Source organism: Psammomys obesus, unplaced genomic scaffold (assembly GCF_907164565.1).
Source record: "Psammomys obesus unplaced genomic scaffold, mPsaObe1.curated_primary_1811, whole genome shotgun sequence".
In the NCBI taxonomy this organism is placed as follows: domain Eukaryota; kingdom Metazoa; phylum Chordata; class Mammalia; order Rodentia; family Muridae; genus Psammomys; species Psammomys obesus.
The window spans coordinates 8578686-8599058 of record NW_026596234.1 but is presented as its reverse complement, the minus strand read 5'-3'; positions in this window follow the sequence as shown (position 1 = coordinate 8599058).

Here is a 20373-nt window from a genome sequence, read left to right as displayed (position 1 = left end):
AAGAAAGAAAGAAAGAAAGAAAGAAAGAAAGAAAGAAAGAAAGAAAGAAAGAAAGGAAGGAAGGAAGGAAGGAAGGAAGGAAGGAAGGAAGGAAAGAAGGACCATTATCATCATGTCTGTTCAGTGTTTGCAATTCCCTCCCCATTGAAATGTGAGCTATACACAGGAAAGGATTGGTACCCCTCGTTCATCAGCATCTCCCATTTTTGTATGCTGTTGATGTGATCGTATTTTGCTTTCAAACTCTCACAGTATTGTCCCTCCCAAGAATGGACCCCGTTCCCTCTCAACGTTGAGCTCTTTGTTCGCCATACAGAATTCTTGATACACAAGTTTCTTTCTCCCCTTCACATAAGCCATCTGCTGTCCTATCCCACCCCTCTTCTTCCTCTGCCTGTGGCCCACTCTACTTCTCACTTTGCCCTTTCAATTTCTCATTGAAACTCTGTCCTCCTAGACATTCCCCTGGTACAGTTTCTCCAGGAAGCAGGAAGTAGCTTACTGCTGCTCCTGGAAGCTTGCTTGCATTGCCCATTATCCATTATCCCTGATTAGTTGTTCCTTTCTGAATTATGGCCCAGCCCTGCACGGTATGTGGCTCATAGTAGGCCTGCAGGTGAAATGTGTTTTCAATATACGGGTGAACAATTAAAATTTTAATATTCATATTTAGTATTATATTACTTCACAGCCATCCAAACAACTCTTATCTTTTAACCCTGCCAACAAAGAATAGATTATCTAATAGACAAAGCATTATTGGGAGGGAAAGATTTAGAAAGGAAGCGCATACAATGCTTAGCCATTGGCAAGAGAACAAACATATTCTATAAATAAATATGATACAGGAAGCATAGAAGCTGACTCCAGAAAAAGTGTGAGTTAAAATTCTACTGGGACTATTTTCCTTTCTCTGATTTTCCAAAATCAAAAATGTCGTCAACATCTCCTACAGGTTAAGCATATGGAGAAACAAGTTTTACAGCTGATGAAGGTGGCAGAGATGGGTGAGGATGCTGTAATCTTAAACAGGACCATCTGATAATATTTACCATCCTTGCACACACACACACACACACACACACATACACACACACACACACACACTGGGGCTAGTCTACTGCTGGGTGTTTGTTCTGTAGACAAAACAGCAAGCATGAGATATGACATTTTCCGAGTTAGTGGCAGCAGGACCGCCACGAAGAGGGAGGGTTTGGAAACTTCAGAAACTGCCTTGGGGTTCAGGACAATCAGGAAGACTGGGCTAAAAAGTAAGGTGGTAATGGATGTAATAAATTCCCATTTCTAAGAAAAAGGGGGGGCGGGGTCATGCACATGTGTGCTTAAAGGTGTACAGTTGCGTCCATCGGCATAAAACCGTGTGTTAATGAGCAGCTTGGCAGGCCGTGAGACAGGAAAGAGGCAGGGTGGAGGAAGGCTTATTTCTCCCAGTCACGTTAATGCTTTTGAATTTCAACTGTACAATTCTATTATCCACTCTAAATGTTGGCGGAGAGACATGGAGGGGGAGATACAGAGACAGAGAGACACAGAGAGAGCAAGAGGGGGGGGAATGAAGCAAGCTGTTTCTGAGAATCAGCCGTACAACTTCGGCTCCACATCCTCTTTCCTCCCCAGCAGTCTCAACAAAATAGGAAGAAAAGGGAGGTGATCCCCCAACCTCTCGCCTCTTCCACGAATCTCCCGGTTTCTCTGAGGATACTGGCCGTCGTGGCCCAGCTTCGAGGACTTCAGTGTCCTCATCCACCTGGCCAAGTGGGAGGATGCCTGCAGCACTTGGGCCATCCGGAGAGAAGCCCACCCCCTCCTCTTCCCCATGCGTACCCAGTTACAGCCTCTGCTTCTGGGGAAGGAAGGCTCTGCAGTGTTGATTGCCAGAGCAGTGACTGTCATAGCTTACTTCCGCAGAAAGGATTAGCCTGTCCTGAATATGTCAATCAGATATCAAAGATAAATGAAGTTTGAAAAAATAAAATGTACGATTTATTTAAAAAAAAAAAAAAAGTCTTTGGGAGACACCAGGATGCACTTTGAAAAATCTAAGGAAAATATGTGAGAGGAGGGCCGTCCGAGGCCTGCTGTCGGACTTTAATTTTTCACTGATAGCACTGTGGTAGGCTGCAGCCCAGCCAGTAAATAAAGAGTCTCTGTGCTTAATGGTCTCCGATTTCAATTTGCTATGATGGAGAGCCTTTCCTGCAGATACGTATGCCCCACACCCCAGCTCTGTCTGCTTCCTCCTCAAGGGTCCCCAGGGTATTCATGAGCTGGCACCGTCTCCAGGATTGTACCCCCCCCCAAGGACATGCTCACCCTGCCATCCCTCCAGGAGTCCTGTTGGGCCGAGGAGTCCTCGGAAATGCCTTGGGGTTGCTCGCTGGTTTGGACTTGGTGATGTTTGGGGTTTTAATTCGCTTTACTAAAATTGCCTTTCATTCACTCGGTGACAGGTAGTTATTTGTTTTCGGGGTTCCGTTTGACATTTATTGTTAGTGCCAAACACTAATAATAATAATTAGTGCCTTTTTTAGAGTTGTCTAGGGTTTTCACGCCACGGTATTGTTACGATAAAACACCCCGATGCTTTGCTGTACATAAGATAGTATGACGGTATTTAAATGTAACAAAGGGGTTTATTATACTCAGGCCGAGATTGTAGTATCTCTGAGCCCCCTCCCCTTGAGCGAGCCAAGACTTAATACCTTCTAAACTCGTCTGCAATGCTAATACCTGTCTATCTTAAAATATGGGGAAAGAATGTAGTGGGAAAAACCACAGCCTGCCAGCCGCTCTTGGGCTTTTTCTCAGAAACAAGTCAGAATACATAAGCAGAACGCTCTAGAAGAAAGAGTCTCCACATGTGGAATGCAACCCAAACGATCCTTCCTCAGGGGTCGCCTAAAACCATCAGAAAACACAGATACTTATATTATGATCCATACAGTAGCAAAACCACAGTTATGAAGTAGCAATGGTCACCACGACGTGAGGGACTGCATTAAAGGACCTCAGCATTAGGAAGGTTGAGAACCGCTGCTCTAGGAGCAAGCCGCTTCAGACTGTGGTCACTAGTGGGGTGAAAAACACTTAAATAGAAAATATTTGAAATAAAATTTGTTAGGTCTTATCTCCCTCTCCTGCACCAGCCTCTGAGGGGTCCACGGTTGCATGTGGTACAGGGCCATGCTGAGCATTGTACCTGTAGAGAATGCTCAGCAGCCCAGAAAGATACGCTGGGCGGCACTGTTCTAGAACCTTCATCCCGGTCCAGAACCTTGCTGCTCAAAATGTGACTCAAGAACCAGCATCGATGGCATGACATGGGATTTGGTGTAGAATCCGTCTCCCAGGTTCTCAGTCCTGGAAACAGTCCCTGGTTCTCCAGAGCGTACATTGGAAACACAGTAAGAATCTAGAACAGGAGTCAGAAAAGTCTCTACAAATGCCTATTAGCAAATGTTTCCACGGAAAGTCATCTTCAACTCTACTACTGCCTACAAAGCAGCCATAGGCAGTTGGTGAACAATGTACACAAGCTTGGCCAATAAAGCTTTATTAAAAAAAAAAAAGGTGACCAAGTCATATTGCCCATTGTTTGCTGAGCTCGGCTCTAGGAAATTCTTTGGATAACTTTATGAACACTGTGTCATTTATTTCCATCTGCTGGATCTTAAAGTAGAGCATCTGGCACATCGTTGTTGGCTGTGTCTCTGCTTCCTGTGGCTAAAGATAAACCCACCCAGGTTGGGTAAAATGAAGCAAGTCTGAGGACCAGAGTTCAGATCTCCAGAACTCAAGTAAGGGAGCCTACATGTAATCCCAGCACAAAGAGGCAGATACGAGAGACCCCTGAAGCTGGGCTGGCTGACTCTCAGTTCATTACAAAATGGAGAAGACACATAACACCAACCTCTGACCTCCATGCACAGCCCCATACATGGGTACACATACACATGGTGACACACACCCACCCGAATGCATACATACCACACATGAAAAGAAAAGAGAGAATAATGAGATACCCTTCCAAACAGAAAGTCAGTGATAAGGAGAACCATTGTACTCTGACTGAAACGCTCAATCCCCATCCCAAAAGGCAAAGAGGATGGACATCAGAAGAAGAAGAAAGCAGGAAACAACCTAGGAACCTGCCACAGAGGGCCTCTGAAAGGCTCTGCCCTGCAGACTATCAAAGCAGACCCTGAGACTTTATGGCCAACTGTTGGGCAGAGTGCATGGAATCTTATGTAAGAAGTGGGAAATAGTAGGTTATGGAGAGGACAGGAACCCCACAAGGAGAGCAACAGAACCATAAAATTTGAACACAGGGGTCTTCCCAGAGACCCATACTCCAACCAAGTACCAGGCATGGAGATAACCTAGAACCCCTTCGCAAATGCAATCCATGGCAGTTTAGTGTCTAAGTGGGTTACATAGTAATGGAAAGAAGGACTGCCTCCGACACAATCTGATAGGCCTGCTCTTTGATCACCTCCCCCTGAGGAGGGAGCAGTCTTACCAGGCCACAGAAGATGACAATGCAGCCACTCCGGATGTGATCTGATAGACTAAGATCAGAAGGAAGGAGAGGAGGACCTCCCCTATCAGTGGACTTGGGGAGAGGCATGCATGAAGAAGGGGGAGGGAGGGTGTGATCGGGAGGGGAGGAGGGAGGGGCTTATGGGGGGATACAAAGTGAATTAAGTGTAAAAAAATAATAATAAAAAAAGAAAAGTAAAAAAAAAAAAAAAAAAAAAAGAAGAACCATTGTGGGCAGAGTTGAGGCTTCTTTGCCAAATCACACCACCAGGAAGGACAGGAATGGGTTGTGACTACCGACTTCCTTCCCTAAGGCTACTTCAGGAAGATGGTTTGTGGGGAGACCCTGGGCCTGCTGTAAGACTGATAGGGTCAAGTTCTAGTTTGCACATTTTCTTTATCCATCTGGACCATATCACAATAGACCAGGGAAAAGGCCTACAGGCTCAAGGGTCTGTGCTGGGATTAACTATGGATTTCCTGGCAGCATGAAATTTGTCCACATAAAAGAAAAGACACTTGTTCATAGTCAGGGTGTGGCTCAGGCATGTCAACACTGTGTCTAATCAGACAGACGAAAGTGCTGATAAATGGGACTGGAAGGAAAGACACTCTTTTCTCCTTCCTTCCTTCCTTCCTTCCTTCCTTCCTTCCTTCCTTCCTTCCTTCCTTCCTTCTTTCTTTCTTTCTTTCTTTCTTTCTTTCTTTCTTTCTTTCTTTCTTTCTTTCTTTCTTTCTTGCCTAAAGTGACTTAGGAGAAGACAGTGCAGCCATGATACCTGTATGTTTCTCTGTATTCACTGTCATCCGTCAGGTTCCCATCATTCATACCAGGTACCGTCCACACTCACCACCCAAAAGAACACTTCCCAAGGTGGCCCCTGCCGCTACTCTAGAACAAGCCACACTCCGCTCTTACAGGGACTCTCACAGACACTCCCAAACCTTCTTTTATTCACCCTTCAGTAAAGGCCTCCCACAACAATGAAACCCAGCTTATAAGGATCCAAGCCAGCTGGAACAGAATTTAAACCTCCTGTGGCCTTCAGAGGAACATCTGAACTAGCCCCTACTTGTCCTTTTCATTGTCTCCTTCTATTCTCCACCACCTACACTGTTCCTTGAACCACGACCAACATCTCCTTCTTGTGGTTAAAATTGCCCCCTCAGTGCCCCACCATTATTCCCTGTCAGGTGGACCACAGTGTCATTCCAACAGGTGTCACTCCTTTGACTTACTGACATTCTACTTGTTTACTTGCTGTCTCTCCACTAGATCAGAAACTCCAGGAAGGCCACCCGCTGCAGGTACTTCTATCCCCTGAATCCTCGGAGCCACCTGCCTCTGAGGCTCAATAAACATTTTTGTTAAATGAATGAATAAGTCCATAGCATCACTTGCATTTCACTTCAGAGACTTGGCGGGTTGGTAGGAAGGTAGGTGCATGGGTGCCACTTTACTATTAGCCTTATTTATAAATCTCTAGAGTGCAAAGGTTACTCTTTATGTTCATTTATTTTGTGTGTAAGTTTGTGTGTGCATGTGTCTATGGAGGTTAGAAGACAACTTCTGAGAGTCTCAGGGATTGAACTTGGGTCATCAGGTTTGGCAGCAAGTGCCGGTACGTGCTGAGCCATGTCTCTGGCCCCCAAAGTTACTCTTACAAAGCAGTCAAACGTACTTGTTGTTAAATATATAATAATGGATTAAGGAGCTAAAATACAATGTGACCCTTCAGAGATATAGTAAGAATACTGTGACAAACATTTGTGGTGGACTCTGATTGAATAACTGAGCTTTCTTTTCTTTTTAAGTCATCTCTGAATTCTTCTCCTAAAGCCACTATTACTCAGGGTACAGAGATAGCTCAATTGGTACGGTAGAACAAGCAATGTGTTTCAAGCCTTAGAAGCCACGTAAAAGTGTAGGGCCCAGAGGCACACTTCAAGTCCCAGAGCTGGGGAGGCAGCACAAACAGATCCCAAAGGGCATTCCATCCAGCCAACCTGGTCTACTTGTTGAGCTTCTGGCCAATGAGAGACTGTGCCTCAAAACGCAGAGTGGACTGCAAGGCTTCTGAGGAACTGCATTCAGGGTTGACCTCTTAGGTCCATGGAAAAATGTGCATCCAAGCACATGTGTGCCTACACAAACATGTATCCTGCCACCACACAAATTAAGAAACAAGGGTAGGTTTACTGTCAAATGTATAACCATTTATTTCCCTCTCTCTCCCTTTTCTCCTTCTCCTGTTCTTCTTGCCTTCTTTTTCTTCCTTCTTTCTTTTCTTTCTGTTGAGCTGTCCCAACTCAAGACAATTCTGAAGGCTCGTGTCATTCCAGAGGGCAGCCATGAGATCAGAATAGATCCTTGTTATGACAACAGAAAATTATCTGTCTTCCCAGTTCTTCTGACTCCTTCCCTTCACACAGATGCTACGGCAAAACCCACCACCTGATAAAATCTTCATGGCCGCCATCTTGGTAGATAAGGAAGTAGAGTCCACTTTCTGGGGAACTTGGCTTAGATACCACTGAGTTAAATGATTCCCCCAAAGCTTATACCATGAAAGATCTTATCTGAGGTGGACCGGACCTCCTGACAGACTAAGAAAACATGATTTTCCGCTAACTGTAAAAGTACTGTAACGACAACCACACTTCTTACTCCTAATGGCTTGCCTAACTGTAAACTAAGAGCTTCCCACACCTTAATTCATTTTATCCGCTCAACAAGTCCATTATGAGCCACATTCTACAGAAAAGTAGAGGAGGCACAGGGGAGCTAATTAACATCTCCAAGTTCCCCTACCTCTCCATCACTCTCTCCCAGCCTATGCTTGTATGTGGCTCTAAAGAAGGCATACTGTTACGAAAGGCTAAAGAATGTTTCTTTTGCCTTTCAGCCCCCATCAGCCAGGCTAACTGTGAGCTTTGAAATGCAACATAGTTTGGTGTTACTGTGTTAGAACACCTCCTCCTCATAATCATGGGAAAAAGAAAAAAAAAAAAACAAAAACAAAACAAATCTCACCTCAAGTTATTTTGAGAAAGGAAGAGAAACTCATCACTTAGAGTCATTTATAAAAAGTGACAGTATCCATAACATCATGTCCTAGGCAGAGTGCTTCTGAGATGTCAACCCGCTTAGTGGTTCATTGTCGACCTGAGCCCCAGCTTTGGTTACACCTTGTCCAAACAGCAACTGGTAGATGACTACCTTTCATGACTATGTCGGACTCAATTCCTATATCATTTAGCTGATTAATATTCCTGCTATTTCATATAATTGAACATAGGGAATTTGGCTGAAGTGGTACTGGCCTTGTTTTCTGCATTTTTGTGACTAAGATTACAACTTTTGGTAAACACTTAGTGGAGATTTCCTGTACTCTGTGCTCAGTATTAGGCCCTGCCATGAAGGTCTGAGGAGGTTTAACTCTGATGTCGTTGGAATTCTGGGTGCCCCATCCACAAAGTGTTATCCTTAGTGCTATTGGGAGATAGTGGACTCTTAAAGCAGGGATGGGGGCTAGTTGGGGCTTTTCCCATTGTTGGATATCATGGTTCTTTTCTCTCAATCCCCAGCCAAGACATGAAGAGCTCTGTCCCATCAAGAATTTTGTCCATGATTCACCACCATAGACTCAAAGCAACAGGGTCACCCAGTCATGAAAGAAACCTTCACAACCGAGCACAAGTAATATTTTCTCAGTACCTGACATATTTTCCCCAGTGATGGGACATCAAGGAAAACACAAAGGCACTTCTTCACATACGGCTTAGGCTGCAAGGCATAGGGCACACATGGCTCAAAACAGCCCCTTCTGTAGTATCTTCAGGATTTTGGCTGCATTCACATAATATCATCCTAGAGTATTCTTCCTGTGTGTTTTAAAAAATTGATTTAAAAAAATTTTTAATTATGTGTGTGAGTGTATGTCTGTGTGAGGGTCTCCTAAGGGAAAAGGGGAGGGTTGCTAAAAAATAAAACAGGAACTTCAAAAAAGGTCTCAGCCGATTTTGAAAGGCCACCTCATCGCAGACACCTCCTTTTACAGCAGATGTTGTAACTGTTAGTAGATTGTGACATTTCTAGTCAGTTCTGGGACTCACCGGTGGCTGTCACCTCCATAAAGGCAAGGGGCCTCCACAGTAGCTGACTGCACTATGGAGCACCTTGGAGAATCATGAGTGTCAACCTGTGTCCCATCAGCCATGTTTATTCTCTCTTCATCTCTGCCGTGGAGGCTTTTAAGACTATGTCTGATTATTTTTACATGAAGACAGAGCCTCCTCATTCCCGTGATTTGAAAACTGCTAACTAAAGCTTAATTCTGGGGAGCCATTCGGCCTGATGCTGAGAATAATTAAGATGTAAATCTGTAGGGTGGGAAGGGAATACCTGGGAAATTAAGGAGACTGTTGATGTTATTATTGATTAATAATTATCAAATACTCACTTTAAAAAATAATTAGCCTTTGGGTTTTGATAGTCTTCATTATCCTCATTAGATAATGGTAAAATGAAGATGGATGAATTCACAAGCAGATGAATTAGTGATTAAGGCAGCCCTGAAGAATCAGCCTGGATTCTCTATCAAGCAGCTTTCCACACCAGCCCTGGCCCATCGCTTAGCTGTCTAGATTTGGAGTGTGTTTGAATGAGATTAACTCTTAGGGCGGTGATTTCATCGGGTGATAAAGCCTGGGAGAAAAAGAATGGGAAGGAGACAAAGCCACCTTAACACTTGTGGGGAGTACTGGACAGAGTACCCTGGAAGGGCCTGGAAGATCGCCTTCCTAATGATGCCTCTAACACGCCCTCCTTTGACTGCAGCTCACACAGGGGGAAATTTCTAAAGGAGTCTTTGAGGAGCATAGACCTCTTCCTTCAGATTTGGTATGACAGTCTTGTGTGTTAAATAAATACCAATAAATTATTAAAACATATTGGTTGTATTGTAACATGGAACCTTAACAATGTATTGTGTCAGCATGCATGGCTCTCACTCGGGGAAATTCTCCTCTCTTTAATTCAGGCATTGACACCCTGTGCCAGCACAAAGCCCTTTTTCATTTGAGATTGACACATGTCTAAAATTGCTTGGATTTGGTGTTGTGCTCTTAATAGCTGAAATGGAATTCTACACCACTGTGCATGAACAATGCCTCTGAAAAAAAAAATTCTTAGCCTGAGGGTTCAACTGGAGGATTGGGGGAAACAGAAAAAAAAAGTGCTTTTTTTCTCTATTCCTGCTTCAAGTTGGGGGAATAATTACTCCATTCGAGAGGAACAGGGAGGGCCAGGGCTACCCCTTTGGAAAAACAGTATGTCTGCCAGCCTTTCTCTGAGGCTTTCTCATTAAATTCAACATCAGTGTTACATGTGGATGAAGGTAGCATCAGCAGAGTGGCTGAGTGTCTCATGGTGGGGCGGTTGGAGCCGCCATGGATACCCATTTCTGGAGAATTTATACTCTGATCTTTCTTCTGGTCTCCTTGACAATCACCTAACCTCAGTGACCTCTACCTTCTATACCCCAGGATAAACTTCCTCCAGTTCTTTCTCTGGAAGTATTTCTAGAGCTTTCTGCTTGGCTCTCAAGGTAGTTATGTGATTTTCTTTCGAAATCTTTTACGTATTTTTACTTTGTATAGGGGTGAGTGTGGGAAGAGACAGAACTAGAAACCTTGATGGATGCTAAGGAAGCACTCTCTGACTGGGCTATCCACCTCTCACTCTTTTATTTTTTTGTTTTGAGTTACTAGCCAGTTGCCTAGGTTAGCCTTGAATTATATAATGCAGGCAACTTTTGGACATAGAATCCTGCCTCGTCTCCCAAATGACTGGGTAACAGGCCTATGCCACCAGGCCTGGCTGGCTGTATTCAGCTTTTTATGTAACTCTTTTTTTCAATCTCAGCTACTGGGTGAAAGAAAAAAAAAACAATTAGTCGAGATGGAAAATACTGTGGGCAGAGACTAGATGCTGTTCCATAATCATATTCTGCCCCACCTTATTTTCCATGTGTGTGGTATGTGTGTGTGTGCGTGAAATAAATGATTGTGTATGTTAAGGTTTAACAACCAGCAAATCCCAGTGGTCTTGTCTCCACCCACACAGTATAGTACTAGGGTTCCAGATGTTTTCTGTGGGTGCTGGCCGTTCAAGCTCAGGTCTTCATCCTTGCACCACAAACACTCTCACCTACTGAACCATCCCCCAGGCTCCAACAGTGCACATCCCTCAGAGAGCATTTCCAACCTCTTCTGCCTCACTTCTCAGCCTCATCTCCTGGTCCCCTAACGCACAGCACTCCTTCCTTGGGTTGTTTAATCACCCCCACAAAGCTGCTTAGTGCTTGGCCTCAGTCCTTTGCACATTCTGCTCTTGCTTTCCGGGGAATCTTGCCTCAACCATTAAGAAAACCCCTGTGTATTCGCCAGTCGCAGCCCCAGCATTTCAGAGGTGGAGATTAGAACCAGCATTGCCGTTAGCCTCCAGTGAGCCTAGGCCTGCTATTTACCTCTTGTTCCCACCAGGTCAAGTTGTGTGTGTGTGTTTGTGCATGTATGTATGTGGGCATGTGTGTGCGTGTGTTATGTTCGTGCGTGTGCATATGCATGTGGAAGTCAGAATGATCTGAGATATGGTTCTACAGGGCTTGTCTAACTGCACACTGAGACAAGACCTCATATTGACCTGGGAGGACCAATCAGGCTGTGCGTGCTGGCTGGCAATGCTCCAGAGTTCCGCCTGTCTCTGCCTCCTTTCTGAGCTGTGATTGTGAGCACATGCCCTGTGTCTTTGGTTCTTCATAATTTCCGGGGCTAGGACTCGGGTTCTCAGGCTTCAGAGGCAGGCACTTACTACCGCGGCTATCCCCTCAGCCCTTACCACTTCAAACCATTGTTCTTTCGATTGTTGAGGCCAAACTGGTCCAGCAATGGGGGGATGACACAACGTTCCAGATCTCAGGGTCCTGCCTCCAGGCATCAAGCCACTTAATACACACCATAACAGATGTTGTGTGTACTACCTCACTGCTCAGCTGTAAAGTCCGAGGTTCCAGGAGATTCAGCAACTTAGCTGGTATTCCCCGGAATATAAACCTTATCTCAGGATAAACTTCATCTCCTGGTGCTAAAACCAAACACAACATTATTATCCATCGCCTTTTTGTTTTTGATGTATAGTTGATACTATGATGAATGAGTAAATGTTTGCATTATAAAGCTGTTCACTTATTCTATACAGCCTCTTTTACCGTGGTAGATGGAATGTAAAATGATCTATAATACAATCTTCTATAATGGAGACTATTAATATAGAGGCAGAGAGAATATTGACTAAATAATAATGACAGTAACAGTGATGATAGTTAAGGTTTTGTATATTTGGTGCCAGGCACTGATCCAAACACTGCCTAAGGATTCCCTATAACTTTGCCTTGAGGTATTATGTATAGAGCCCTGGAAAATCCAAGAAAGAACCTGAAGCTGGCTGCGGTGGTACATAGCGGTAATCCTAGCACTTGGGAGGCTGAGGCAGGAGATTGCTAGTTAAAGCCTGCCTGAGCTAGATAATGAGGCTGGAAAAAGAAAAGGAGATATCAGGAGAATAAAAATAGAAGCAGAAGGGAGTGGATAGGAGGGGAGGGAAGGATGGCTGAATGGTTAAAAATACCTACTTCTCTTCCAGAGGACTGGAGTTGGGATGCCAGCACCCGTATGGGGCAGCTCGTACCCCCCTGTAACTCCAACTCCAAGGAATCTGACCCTTCTTCTGGGTCTTGTAGGCACTCACCAACATACATGCACATATACAAATGCACACATGCATAGAAGAAAATTGGGGGGAAAGAAGGAGAGAGGAAGAAGGGAAAAGGCAGGAAGAGGAAGATAATGGGGAAGACAGTGGGAAGTATCAAGAAGAAAGAGGAAACAAATTGAGGGTCAAAGTTTAGTAAGAACTTGGGTTAAATCTTGAGCCCCATATTGCCAGCATGGCCGGCCCATTGCACTGAGCAAAGCCCCATGTGACAGTGCAGAGCAGGCTCTCTGAGGACAAACCGCATCCCTGAGTTCACTCTGCCCTTGTTACCCCTCAGTTGAACGATTCAAAAGATGAGGGTTTTTTTTTTTCTTGCTTTTCTGATGGTTCCTATCTTCATCCAGGGCTTCCCAAGAAGTTGGGCAAGAGCCTGAGTGATCCACTTGGCCCCTCCCTGTACCTGTACCATCAACACCAGCCCTTTGACAGCATGCCCTGTCTATATCCATACTCTATGGTTTTATGTGACAGGTGTCAACAAAATGTCACGTGACCTTAGGGTAGCCTCCGAGGCACGCCTTCCCCTAATGTTCTCCCCGGGGTTTCCTGAAGTGGAAACCATCACCACTTTGGCTACTGTTTCTCGCTCTTCTTCCCCTGGAGTTTGAAGCCATCCTTGGTGGCCTAAATCACATGGTAAGTTCATGTCTTGGGCAGTATGTAGCCCTTTATAGGCACCTGACCAACTGTTTCTCAATGCCTCCAAAGAAAATTACCCCAAACCTTAGCGCATCGAACATCTTTACCACTTTCCGTTTCTCACTTGTAAGTTCTTTTCCAAAGACCTTTAATTACCTTTCTGCTCCAGCCAGTTCCCAGCCCTGTAAACAGCCACGTTATCTCATCCAATCAGGGAAAAGATGAATGCTGGGTGAATAAATGATTAGGCAAGGCCAGCAGTTCTCTCTCTAACTGTGAGTCATGTTAGGAAACTCAGAACGTGTAGAGTGGAAAACACCCTGGAGACTGTGTGGAGTGTCTTTGTTTGATGTGGTTTAGCGGGATCCTGAGAGTAGCTTTGACTTCTCTGTTCAAACGATGCCAGGCATCCAGTCAGGGCTCTTTCCTTTCTATGGTGAGACCTGGGTGTGGCAACTATCCTTACTTTTCTGCTCAGTCATTCTTAGTTCTGAGCTCTGGGTTTCAGTGAGAACTCTCTTCACTGAACAAGATCCAGTTGCTGGATGCTGTGATGGAGACAACATGCCAGATAACCCAGCAAGACTTTGGGAGAAGTAACTTTGGTGTTGACACTCCTTTTTACCAGAGCTCAAATCTATGAATGTTACTTTCCTGCCTGAAAGGGGTTAGAGACCACTGGGAAAGCTAGGTTTGTGTCTTTAAAGCCAGAGAGAAATATTGATGCTGCTGCTGCTGTTCATAATGATGATGATGACGATGATGATGATGGGGTAGAGTTGAGCTTGGAGACCTTTGCTACCCTGGAGTAAAAGGTCTGTGGAGGGCATGATTGCTATAAAGCCAGTATCTGATAATGCATGCTGTTCTTTGACCTTCTGTGACTCAGCCACCTGGGAGGTCCCCACCTCCTGGGAAGATTAGCTGTTGGCTTTAGGCTATTTTGATGTTGTCTTTGCCCTGACCTGTTAGTGTTGTTCACCTGGCTGGCTGTGGTCTGTGGAGGTTGGCTGTTCAATGGCTTTTATTGTGTCTGGTGATGTTTCTCTTGCGTTGTTTCTCTTTGAGACCTGGAACTACATGGCATAGACTTGTAGAGCCACTTGAGTTTTGTGCCCTTGGGTGGAGACACCCCTTTCTGTGCAGCAGCAGCTTCTGCTCTCTGGCTTCAAGCCCAGCCCAGATTCAGAGTGGTGAGTTCCAAAAGTCAAGCAGATCTTAGCACAAACTGCTTCTAATGCTTCAGACTTCCCAGCACCTCCAATAAACACAAGTTCTTTCCACAGTGTGAGAAGTCCTACCCAACATGTCCCCTGCTCTTTCCCAGGAACCACTTCACTCCACCTTCCCTGACCTCCTGCCACTAGCTCTATGGGCCTATAATCTTTCTTCTAGGAGCCATGTTACTTCCTTCCTCCCACCTAAATCGGTGACCACGTTACATCTTCCTCGTCATCCCCTGTGCATGGCAGAGTCTTTCCATCCCTGCAATGGCCTATTTTTTTTTCTTTGCTACATTTTATTTTCCACAAATAATGGCTTACCCATAAAAACCGAGATCACTTCAAACACCTGCACATAGAATATTTGGCACTCCTTGAAGGCTTGGTGCAGAAGTGAATACAGGAATGATGGAGCTTCCGGTTTCCTTCTCAAAGAGCTGGCAGAAGTTCTTACGTAAAAGGTTTCCTCTGTAGAGTCTCTTTCTCAGAAAGGCAAGAAGAAAACAGTGAGCTGGAGCGTTGGGGGATGCACGGTGTGCAACGAGGTCCAGAATCCAACCCTATTAAACTAAACTGCTTTCAAGCACTGTCGATGCCACTCCTAGGGAACACATCTGGTGCTGTGTGTGACGCTGAAGGGAACACAAGAGTATTTACTGGAGTGTGAGCACCTGCAAGAGCAAACTTTCCACAGTGAACACCGCTGTGGAGATGGAAGACGTTGGTTCCACACAATATGTTTGGCATTATGCTACCGAGGAGGTATTTTTGTATTTTTAGTGCTGGAAATTGAACCCAGGACCTCAAATGTGCCAGGAAAACACTGTCGCTGAGCAGTATCTTCAACTCCCCACTTCCCTCTCCTTTTTTTTAAAATTTTGAATTTCACCAAGTTGCCCAGGACAGCCTTGAACTTGAGCTCTTCCTGTCTCATACTTTCAGTGAGAGAGAGAGAGAAGGGAGGGAGGCAGAGAGAGAGAGAGAGAGAGAGAGAGAGAGAGAGACAGAGACAGAGAGAGAGAGCTAAGAGAATTTTGGGTACATCAACACTGAAAGATTAATAGTTTGATTTTCCACTTTTTGTGGACAGTTGCTTGAGGTGAGCATACATTGTCATTATTAAAGAGAAAAAGTGCCAAAGAGCTCTAGAAAAAGTCAGGAGTTCAACCTGGAGAAAGGAAACTGTCAGATGACTATCGCAAAGCAAGTGGAATCAATGATTCGTAAACTGTGCAGTGATTAAGAAAACAAACACCCTAGGCTTATGGGTGATGGGCTGAGCAGACCATCCAAATCCCTTTACACCGTGGCTTGAAGTTCAAATCAACAGCTCAGTGGCTTAAGTGGTGCTAAAGGAAAGCTCCATCATGCCAGCACCCTGGTGCCTCTCAGAAAAAGTGAGAGGCTTGTATTACAATACCACAACATTGCCTCTCATCCTTAGGTCTTCTCCTGGTGACTTATTCATCTCCTCAGCAAGCCTTCCCTGCTCTGCCAGGAGATGTAAGCTTGCCTTGTTGCCTCTATGGGAACTGCCTATGTCGTCACTCGGGCTGCTTTCTCAGCCCTTGCTGGAAGCTGCCTACTGTCCTCTTTCAGGTTCAGCTCTGAAGGTTGAGAGCAGGAGAGGTCATGTGTCAGATAAACCTAAAATAGGCATGGGTAGTTGTGTGATGAAAGGAGAATCCAGAGCTGAAATTAGACCCTGTGAGTCTGGACCCCTTTGGTAAACCTCTATCTCATTATGACTCACAACTGTAGCAAAATTACAGTTATGAAGTAGCAATGAAAATAATTTTATGGTTGGGGGTCACCACACCATGAGGAACTGTGTTAAAAGGTCATAGCATTGGGAAAGTTGAGAACCACTGGACTGAAGAGAAGGAGAGGCACATATCAGGTCACCTCAACGATGTCGTGCTGAAGTGGGCTGGGTAGAAAGGAGCTGGCTAATGGGGGAAGGAAGAACACTGCAGGCAGTTCTGGGAAGTTCATGGTCAAAGTCCTGATGAACTAAAAAGTGTCTGGTCTAAGTAAGTTCCCCTCTGTGGTTGCCCTAAGACCCCTTCCTCTGTATCCTCACAGGAGGAAAAGGCTAACTAGCTCCTGGGTCTTGGCTACTTATTTCCTGATTGATGACTTGATCCCACAACCTTGTGTGCACCAGGCAAGTGCCCAACCACTGAATGGCACCAGCAGCCTTTTCTTTGAGATGAGAGTCTTGCTAATTTGCATGGGTTGAATTCACTCTATAGCCCAGTCAAGCATTGAACCTGTCTGTGTTCCTTCTGTCTAAACCTTTTGAGTAGTTAAGACTGCAGACCTTCTACCAGTAAGTAGCCCTGGCTTCTGGGTCTCCTTTGATGGTCAGTGCTAACTGACACCTTGAAGAAACCTAGCATCTGGGGGGTGGGGCTGAGCATTGGGCACACCTGTGGGAGGTTTTCTTGATTGTGTTAATTGATTCAGGAAGACACGTTTGATTGCAGGCAGGATCATTCCCTGGCCAGGGCATCCTGGAGGTGAGGATGGAGATGGGAGCTGTGAAGTGGCGTGCTTTCACTGTGCCTTGTTTCTGACTGTGGATGTGATGTGACATCCAAGCTCTGGCAACCTTGGTTTTCCTACCAGGATGGACTGCAGCTTGAACGGTGAGCTAAACTAAGTCCTTCCTCCCTTGAGTAGGCTTTCCAGGGTATTTTATTACAGCAACAGGAAAAGAAGCTGAGATGAACCCTACTCCCGAGGGCTCTGCTCTTGTAGCTCAATGAGCTCTCCACTGCCCTCAGATTCACTTGGCTATCTCACCAAGGGTTAAATCTAGCGTGCATATCTGGGGACAGTGCACGCATCGAGCTCATATAGGGGTGTCATACAAACATCTTGCTTGCTCATATAACAAGTCTTCTTTGCGTGGAGACTGTGAATCCCCTGACAGGTTATGAACTGGGAACAGAAAAAAGGAAAAGCAGATGACCTCCTACCCCTTGAAGCTTCCGGTCAAATCTCACTTCTCAGAATACTCACCGCTTCCCCATCAAGCCCATTGTCCTGGCTCTGTGAAGAAGGAAGAGAGCCCATTCCATCATGAAAACATGAGAAGATCCCATCCCTCTGGGCACAGGGTTCACTTTTCCCACCATGGAGCCTGTGTATACAGCGCATACTCAGACACAGTCACTGGATACTTACCAAGTGCTGGGAACCAAGAAGGTACCCCGAAATCCAGTGAGGTACATATTGTTTCTGCCCACACAGAACTCACGGGAGCTTTGTTGATTTTTAGAGAACAGCTCTTGAACTGACAATGTCAACATGACCTGAGAATTTGTCAGGAACACCAATTTCTGGCGTGACCTATGTCTTGCTGAATGAAAGATTCTGGAATGCCTCCAGGCCAATGTGCTGTAGCGAGGATTCCAGAGCATTCCCTGGCCATTCATGCTGAAGAGCTACAGTTTTAGTGCATTTAACTGAACAAATCCCTCCCACATACATCCTTTCTTTCTGTGATGTAATCATGTGAATCTCTACGTAGGAAGAATTTCAAGAGCAGTGAGACACCAAGGCACATCTTCTTTCTGCGTGTGACAAATGTCACCAGTTTGTTGTGCTGCCCTCAGGATATCATTTTTGTTTTTGAATGAGATGAAATTTTCTGGACTAAGATGAAACCCTACCACACCCTTCCACACTCCTAAAGAGACCACAAATATCCCCAACCCCATCAATGACACATCTTGGACTCTATTTCTGCTACTTAGACAAAGAGAAAACATGTTGACAGGTCAGTGTTGGGTTTTCCACATCCTTGACCAATCACTCAATCTTAGAACATCCCTGACAGTGAGCTTCAGAATAATTTTAGAATAAAAATCAAGGTCTGATGATGCAGGCCTGTGATCCTAGCACTCAGAAAGCCAAGGCAGGAGAATCACCACAAATGTGAAGACAATCTTGGCTACAGAATAGGTTCTAGAGCAACCAGAACTATTAGGGAGAAAGAATTTGGGGAAGGATTAGAGCTAGGAACCTGCAAATGTGCAGAAGGGAGAAGAGAGATGAGAGAAAAGAAAAGAATAAAGAAAGGGAAAGGAAGGGAAGAGCAGAGAGAGGAAGGGAAGGGAAGAGAAGAAAGAGGAGAAGAGTGGAGGGGAGAGGAAGGGAAGAGAGGGTGAGAGAAAGGGAAAGGAAGAGAGGGGAGTGGAAGGAAAGTGAAGAAAGGGGAGGGGAAGAGAAGGGAAGAGAGGGGAGGTGAGGGAGAGGAAATGGAAATGCAAAAATGAGAATAGGGTAGAGAGACAGTGATGGGGAATGAGGGGGGAGAGAGGGAGGGAAAAAGGAGAAAGCAGGGAGTGGGCAGCAATGCTAGCTTTGTTTGTCACACTGTTAAACTTTGGGGAAGGCCAGAGTCCTGAGCCAGAAAAAGGAGAACTCTGGGTAACGCCCTTCTAGGTCTTTGTCAGATGGGAAACTGAAGCCACTGAATGCTAGACAAAAGATAGTCCTTCTTTCAGATGTGTTGCTCTTGTTTCTATCTTGAATGTACTTTGGTATTTCTGAGAGACCTAAGAAAGATTTTAATTGTGTGTGTGTAAGAAAAAGAAAGAGAGAGAGAGTTAGAGCCTGTGGTTTATGCCTGTGTTGTGTGTGCATGTATGTTGAGGCCAGACAGTAAAGGCAAGTATCTCCCTCAACTGACTGCTCTCTACCTTATATATTGACGTAAGGTCTCTCACTTGAACACGGAGATGGACTCAGCCAGCCTAGCCAGGTGGCTCACTCTAGGATCCCCTTTCACTGCCTCATCTGGGATTGTAACAGGCTGCCACACACCCCTAGCATTGACATGGGTGCTAAGGATCTGAAGCATGTCTCTCACATTTGTACAGCAAGCACTTACAGTGAGCCATGGCCCTGATCCCAGAGGTTACGAGTATTCACATCACTGGTTGGTAGCTAACTTGAGCTTCTATGACCAGGCAGGTGGTGCCACTTGAGACACAAGCTTTTTTCAGGTATTGAACACACTGGTATTGGCAGAGGCATCTCTAAGAATGATAGGATTTACCCCACTGTAAAGGATGGTATGTGTAAAAGTACCTTTCATTTGCTTGATGTAATTGTCCTCTCTGAGGCTTACTGCCCCTGTCTGCTAACCAAGGCCTAGTCATGGAAGCTTCTAGCCTCCATACAATCTTATCTAGGCCTAGAATGTTTTCAGCCTCTGAGACTAACTGCTGAGTAAGCTCCCCCTTTCTAGTTCTTCATGAACTCTGGCTTGCAGGTTCAACTTAGCTGTATTGGCTCAAATTCTTCTCCAAGCTGACTGATTCAATCTGGCTTCTCCCAGTTTCTCACTAAATTGCTCTGCTTGACCTCAAACTAACTCTAGCAATCTGTTCTAATCTTCTTACTCCTTCTTATTCTTTGGCTTGTTCTATCTTTCCCTGTGTCTACCTTTATCTTTCCTAAAACTATCTATACCACTGTCTTGGAAAAATATCTCTCTCTCTCTCTCTCTCTCTCTCTCTCTCTCTCTCTCTCTCCCTTTCTCTCTCTCCACTGATCCATTTTTTAATTTATTTTATTTTATTTTTAATTATACTTTATTTACTTTGTATCACCCCTCTAGTTCCCTCCCTCCTCCCCTCCCAATCCCTCCCTTCCTCCCCCTTCTCCACGAATGCCCTTCCCCAAGTCCACTGGTACAGGAGGGTTTCTTTTTCTTCCTTTTCATTCTAGTCTGTTAGGTCTCATCAGGAGTGGCTGCATTGTCTTCCTCTGTGGCCTGATAAGGCTGCTCCCCCCTCAGGGGTAGGTGATCAAAGAGCAGGCTAATCAGTTCATGTCATAAGCAGTCCCTGTTCCCATTACTATGGAACCCACTTGGACATAAGGAGAGCAACAGAACCCAAAAAATTTGAACACAGAGGTCTTTCCTGAGACTCATATTCCAACCAAGCACCATGCATGGAGATAACCTAGAATCTCTGCACAGATGTAGCCCATGGCAGTTCAGTGTCCAAATGGGTTCCACTGATCCATTTCTACTTCTGTTCTCTACTCTGTTCTCATGAGAGTTAAGCATAGTCTGTTCTGTCAAATCTTTCT